The following is a 7,773-nucleotide window of genomic DNA, read 5'->3' as shown; positions in this document are numbered from 1 at the left end:
TAATACTTACAAGAAGAATTAATTCCCCAAATTTTAACAAAAAGTTTTAAGTGGCTAATGTTTTTTAAGGCATAATAATGAATAGTTTATTGTACAGAAAATAGCTATTGGTATATAATGCCAAAAATAATATTGGAACATTATATTACATATGATTAACAATCTCCAAACACTGTTAGACAATGAGGAATAAGTATCATACTGATTTCTGGCAGTCTCTTTCAGGAGGGAGGGACTTTGCCTTTTAATTTCAATTCAACTATTTATCAGAAAAAAAAAGGACAGCTGGCTTTCAAAAAGACCTAGAAATAATACTCCAAGTAATGGAATTTAATAGCTACCACATTTTTAAGATAAATGTTCAAAAAGCAACTTCACAGGGTAGCACTGAAGATACTTACTGCCCTCAAAGGGGAAAAGTCAATTTATTCACTTCAAAAGGAAAAATCATTTTTATGTTATAATTATGTGTATATATATCAATTGAATGATATATAGAAAACATACATGTAAATTTTATCTAAACACATAAATATAAGATGTATACAGAGGTATATAAATATATGGTTTTGTATTAATACCACATTCCAGTTTATTTCTATATACTCATATCTAGGAAACTTCAGGTTTGGAAAAACCCACATTAAAAAGATTTGAACCTTTTCCCAGATTCCTTGGTTCTAAGATAAGGCAAACAATGGCACAAACTGTGACAAAAACATAAATTAATTGGCAAAACAAGGAAAAGAGCTGGCATAATAACAAAAATGTAAAGTAAAGCCTGGGAAAGAACTAAAAGTGACTAATGTGTCTCAGCCATGTAAAGTAAGGGTGTGGTATTAGATCCTGTAATCTTCTAGAGATAAGAATTTTACTGGATATTTACTTGGTTTTAATATTTTGACCACTGTTAAATGGATTTTTAAAAACAAATACAAATTTAACTAATTTGCCTATTATGTAATACATTACTCATAAAGAAACTCAATTCTTCATGATGCAAATAAATCACAGCCTTACAGAGAAGCACACATTGACAGGACCCAGCTATATGAAACACACAGGACTGTCTTGTGCTGTTCATAAAGATTCAAATGTGTTAAGAGTGAAACATCTAAACCTAGAGTAATATAGACCAATATATTCCAAATCCAATACTTTTACTCCACCTCTAGTGAAATTTAGTACCCCTCTCGTGTGAACTGAAGTTAACCTGTTACTTTATTCTGTCATCTTCATTGCCACTGATAAAAGAAAAAAAAAATCTTCCCTTTTCCCTATTCCAGGTTTATGATCAAGAATAGAAGCGGAAGGGAAATAAAGAGTGAAAGGAAAATAAAGAGTGAAAGGAAATAAAGAGTGAAAGGTCACCATGGAACTTCATAGACTGATTCCCCAGAGGTAAACTTAAACAACAGCATTTAGTCATATGTTCATTTGTTGGTGTTCTATCAGCTTCCCGGATGCCCCACCTTGCTAGCTGGCACTCCCTACAATGCCTGGCATACTGGAATACTAACTATGCCAATAACATTTGCCTTTTCAGCCAGTTCCTAATATTTCAGAGAAAAGAAACAGTACCAGGGACTAAGTGGATACATGATAGAACCCACAGCTTATTAATTAATTAATTTATTTATTTATTACAAAAGTTATTTCTACTTTTGAAAAAAAATAGTGGAGGGAAGGAAACTTACATCTGTGCTGAATGTTCAGCAATGTAAATTTACTAAACAGCTGTTTCGCTCTTGAAAACAAACTGCATTTTTTTAAAAAAATAAGTAGTGCCAAAATTTAGTGGTCAAGGAAAGTAGATGTTTAACAGAGCAACATATATACAATTTTCAATTGTCTCCATTCTAAGTTTCCAAGTCATCTTCAGTGACTATCTCAGTGTGCCTACTAAAAACTGGTGCAATATAATTTTATTAATCTTTATAAACATATTTAAAGAACTGTTTTCCTATTATCAGTGTTTGCTCACCATTTCAAACTTTGGATAAAAAGGGGTCTTCAGAGGAATGCCACCACAAAGAAAGTGGCTTCTAAGGGCTTATAACAACTTGTACCTTGTTTCCAAGGCCTTATTTTATATAGGCCTAAGAACTGAGAAATCCCTTAATGCATGATTATTGACTGCTTTTATGCACATACTTTAAAAGTCACAACAATATTTTAACATTATTATACTCATTAACAAATGAGGAACTTAAAACTCAGTGCTTTTGGTAACATTTCAGATTTTGGATACCTTTTGCCCTTACATCTACTTGATACCTTTATATCAAATTAAGTTTTCCTTTATGTGTTGCTTTTTTAAAATTGAAGAATAATTTAGAAGTACAGGAAGCATAGAGTTCAAATAATACACTTATTCATCCAATCTATATATTTTTTTCTTCTAGGCATCTAAATCACATCAATGAACAAAACTGAACAAGATCCCTGCCTTTATGCCACTCAAATTCTAGCTGGGGGAGACACACAATAAGCAATAAGCTTAAGTGAATAAATTATATTCTATGTTAGAATATAAGAAAACTTAGAAAAAAGTAAAGCTGAACAGGGTAAGAGGGACTAGGAATGGTGAGGGGTAGAAGCTAGGTGCAATATTAAATAGCATGGTCACAGTAGGCTCCATTGAGAAAGTGACATTTGAGCAAATACTTGAAGGAGATGAAGGCGTTAACCATCCAGATATCAGAGAAGAGCATTCCCATCAGAGGAAAAGCCAGTGCAAAAGCCTTACAACAGGATCATATCCAGAGTGTTTGAGGGGTAGCAAGTAGGCCAATGTGGAAAGAGTAGCAGGAAATGAGATCAGAGAGGTAATGGGATGGGAGAGGGGGCAGATCTCATAGTTTTGTAGGCTACTGTAAATATTTGGCTCTTATTCTAAGAAAATGGAGAGCCACTGGAGTCTTTTCAGCAGAAAAATAACATGATCTGACATCTTTTTCTAGGATTATTCTGGCTCCCAAGACTACAGAGGGCCAAAAGCAGACTTAGACCAGTTAAAGGGTTATTCAGTAATACAGGCAGAGAGAATGAAGGTTCAGATCACGGAGGTAGCAGTAGAAATGGTAAGGAGGTGTCTGCTTTTGTACATATTTTGAAGGTAGACTTAATAGGGTTTCCTGATGGATTGGTTGCATGGTATGAGAAAAACAGGGGAATTAAGAATGGCACTGAAGTTTCTGTTCTAGAATGATAAACTTGCCATCAAATGTGGTGGGGAGGGCTATGAGTATGAACAGATTTTATAGGAAAAGGTTAATAATTCAGCTTTGTACATGTTGAGTTTGAGAGGAATATCAGATATCCAAATGGAGACAGTGAGTATTTACCGAGCACCTACTACGCAACAGACACATCATTTAACTTTTTTCCTTCTTTTTGCTAATGCTAATAACCACAGAACTAGAAATTAAAATGTACTAATTTATTTGGAATACCAGAAAGTGTGTTATATACAATAATGCCAGTAAATAAGTATTCTCAGGTCTAAAAGGTATAAACCTGAAAAAGAAATGTAGATGTATACATATGATAGTGATATAAATTTGTCATGTGTTAGTGATGGGGCAACACCTCAAGGTTCCCTGGAGGCTGTCCACATAAACCAGCTTAGTTTATGGTTCTATAAGAGGGGCCCAATAACCATTTATTGATATTGATAATGATGCTAATGATGTTAAAGATAGTGCTGGCAGTTTGACCCCTTGTAGGGAGTATTTGAATACAGCAGACTCTAATGTAGCATGAAAAAGCATAATCAACACTTTTAAAAGTTTGTTTTTTGTCTGGATAGTTAATTTACTTTGGAATTTCAAAAAGAAAATAAGGTTATCTGAGATATTTCTACATAATGAAAAACTGATCCCAGGAGATGGTGGGAGCCATGTTTCTCACTGTTGGGGGTAGCAGGTTACACACAAGCAAGTGGCAGGGACTGCTAAAATATTCATGTGTTATTGATGGATTAAGGTTGGAGATATCGGTATGAATGAACTCATATTTAGGTGTTTTGGTTTTGTTTTGAGACAGAGTCTCCCTCTGTCACCCAGGCTGGAGTGCAGTGGCACGATCTCGGCTCACTGCAACCTCTGCCTCCCAGGTTGAAGCAATTCTCCTGCCTCAGCCTCCTGAGTAGCTGGGATTACAGGCGTGCACCACCACACCTGGCTAATTTTTGTATTTTTAGTAGACACGGGGTTTCACCATGTTGGTCAGGCTGGTCTTGAACTCCTGACGTCGTGGTCCACCCGCCTCAGCCTCCCAAAGTGCTGGGATTACAGATGTGCGCCACCATGCTCTGCCTCATATTAATATTGATACAGATGGCCAAATATAGAAATATTTATAAATACATGTATATAACCAGGCTAGTATGTACCACCATTTCTTGCTCTGTCAGCTGAGAGGGCTTAGAAGCAAAGATACTTCAGTAGCAACAAGCACACCCAGCATTCCAGTTTGTGGTTTCTAATACCATTCTCTAATAAAAGAAACCAATGCTCTTTGGAGAAATGGCTCATTCTAGGATGGAGTAGGGAATATACAAAATGAGCCTGGAGCATCTTGTAGGCCAAAAAGTAATGAAGTACTTAAAATAAATGCATTGATGGGAGTATGTCAAAGAGGAGAGCACAGGAGCCAACTGAAAGAGCTCCCAATGGCCAAAGCTGGAACTATTTGAGCAACAAAATAAATAATGTAGTATTGGATTGTAACTCAAAGTATAAAATAAATATCTGTGAATATATATTGATATAAATGATTGAATAAATAAATAAATGGGGGAAAATGAACATATTTCCCATGCAAAAGAATGACAATTTATGTAGATACTACCCCTCAAAGAAGTGGAGCATAACCATCATCTCCATCTCTTAAGTGTGGACTATGCATGGTGACTTCCTTCCAAACAGTATAGTATGGAAAGGAAGTGAAAGAGTAACTTTACAGTGGACACAAATACTATCTCAGCCAGGTGAGCAAGGATTATATCATGAGTTATCAATCATGAAGATAACATATACCATTATATGCCACAAAAATTGTACTTTACTTCTATAGTATTCCTCTCAAACACTCAAATCCCTATCTAGCCACGAAAAAAACATCAGGACAGGTGCAATGGCTCACACTTGTCATCCCAGCACTTTGGGAGGCCAAGGCAGGAGGATTCTTGAGCCCAGGAGTTCGAGACCAATTTGGGCAATATAGCAAGACCTCATCTCTACTAAAAGTAAAAATAAATTCGTAGAGTATGGTGGCATGCACCTGTAGTCCCAGCTACTTGGGAGGCCAAGGTGGGAGGATCGCTTGAGCCTAATAATTCAAGGTTGTGGTGATCTATGATCACACCACTGCCGTCCAGCCTGGGAGACAGAGCAAGACCCTGTCCAAAAAAAAAAAGGAAAAAAAAATCAAGCAAGTTGAAGGACATTCTAAAAAATACCTCAACAGTACTCCTCAAACTATCAAAGTAATCAAAAATGAGGAAAATCTAAGAAGCTGTCACAGTCTGGAGGAAACTAAGGAGACATGATAACTAAATATGGTATCCTGGGACAGAAAAAGAATATTAGGAAAAACTAAGGAAACATGAATAAAGTATGGACAGTATGGGTTCATTAGTTGTGACAGGTGCACCAAACTAATGTAGGATGTTAATAAAAGTGAAACTCAGTGTGGAGTATATAGACACTCTCTGTGTCGTTTTTATAACTTTTCTGTAAGTCTAAAACCATTGTAAAACTAAAATATATTTTTTAAAAAACTGACTCTAGGGCTACAAGTACCATCACAAGAAAGAATTTCTCAAGTCACTAGATACAGCAACTTTAGCTATAATGTGAAAAATAAAAGCACCTCATGCATTCCTGTGCTCTACTATGCCCAAATACAGATGATTCATATATACTTATCACTTTATTTCACCAGACTATCAACAGCATGTTTGTGAAGATTCTCATCTATTCTGTCTACTGCTGTATCAGTGCTTGGCACATAGTAAGTCATCAATAAATATTTGCTAAATTAATGAACAAATGGAATTTTTTCAGATAGCTTACAATAAAAATACAATTCAATGACATTACAAAATCTAAGTAAGAACTAGAGAACTAGGACTGGGGAAAATCCAGACTAGGAACTGAAATACAGAATATGGTTTAACTTTATGAACTATTTACTCCCTAAGGAAAATAGACCAGATGACCCTTTCCAAGAGCTGACTATCCAAACTTGACATCTGTGAAGATCTCTGAAGGGCCAAGAAACCTAGCTTCCAATATCGCCTTGATCCCTAACTAACTTGTATTTTCAATCAAGTCCTTTAACTTCTCTAGGCATCACTTTCCTCCTCTGTAAAATAAGAAGATTGGATTAGATGGTCTTTAGAATCCCTCCTAATCTCTAATAGCCTTAGTACACAATAAGGAAAGAAATAAGCACATGAGCAAGTTCTCCTCACATCCCCCCAGCACCTCCTCTCACCCCCACTCTCCCTTCCTTATGCATTGGCCTAACAATTCTAGTCCACTCCTAATTTTAGATTTGAACCTTATGACCATTTCCCCATGCTCTGTTTACTGGGTTGTTTATTCTTTTACAGTACATTGATTTTTCAGTTTTGGCTTTTGAGGGAGCTTGCTCAATAGGAATCCAAAAGTGCTTTTGCTTATACCACTTCTGAGAATTAAAAACAGACATGATGTAAGTATCAATGTTGACCATTTCAGAAAAAAAAGAAACATCCAAATAGTGAAAAGTTAAAATTAAATTTGATCTTTTTATTTTTTATTTTTTTGAGATGGAGTCTCACTGTGTCGCCTAGGCTGGAGTGCAGTGGCGTGATCTTGATTCACTGCAATGTCCACCTCCCGGGTCCAAGCAATTCTTCTGCCTCAGCCTCCCAAGTTGCTGTGATTACAGGTGTGCATCACCATGTCCAGCTAATTTTTGTATTTTTAATAGAGATGGGGTTTCGCCATGTTGGCCAGGCTGGTCTCAAACTCCTGACCTCAAGTGATCCACCTGCCTTGGCCTCCCAAAGTGCTGGGATTACAGGCATGAGCCATTGTGCCAGGCCTAAATTTGATCTTAAACCTGTAATATCTATAGGTTGCATAACAGTTTTAAGATTGAGTTATAAAAGAACAGTAATTCTCATTATGCAATAACCTTTGTATTTTGTCTAGTATTTTATCTCTTAAAAAGGATATACATTCATCTTCAATTACTGTATTTTTCTCACGAATTTCATCAGTATAGATTGTCAGTCTGGATAATTGGGCTCTCAAATATCTATTTTCCCTACTTTACTTTATTATAGATTTCATCTCATTGTGAAGGCCCCTCAATTAAGAAAGTTATTCTATAGGTAAAATGTATTTTACTTTTACAGAAATTACATGTATATCCTCAGAGAACATACATTTTTTCATATTTCACTATTGTGGATCAATGCAAATTACATTCTAATACTTACTGAGATACTAATATTTTGTTCAGGGTATATCATGATCTATAGCATTATATAGAAAACAATGTGCAACTTTCTGGCAGATGAAGATCAGTCAAGTTTTTTCATACCAATGCTAACATTGAGGTTGTTTGGTGATTTAAACTTAAAACTACAATTAACTTCACTTTATGCAATTTTCTTAAAAATCTGTAATTTTGTGAACACTTAAATCATCAATTCTAATATTTGTTCTGGACTTCTGTTGCTCATAGCAACAAAATTTATCCTGCTATGGAATG

General features: G+C 35.6%; 1 protein-coding gene across 1 annotated transcript in view; it reads right to left on the bottom strand.

Moving 5' to 3' along the window:
• The window catches only part of FGF2 (fibroblast growth factor 2), a 71,079-nt gene that overhangs the window by 6,517 nt on the left and 56,789 nt on the right, over positions 1 to 7,773 (bottom strand). The window lies entirely within an intron of this gene.

This window comes from Pongo pygmaeus, chromosome 3 (genome assembly GCF_028885625.2).
Source record: "Pongo pygmaeus isolate AG05252 chromosome 3, NHGRI_mPonPyg2-v2.0_pri, whole genome shotgun sequence".
In the NCBI taxonomy this organism is placed as follows: Eukaryota; Metazoa; Chordata; class Mammalia; order Primates; family Hominidae; genus Pongo; species Pongo pygmaeus.
Note: the sequence above shows the minus strand (reverse complement) of the source record. Positions and strands in the feature narration are given on the sequence as shown.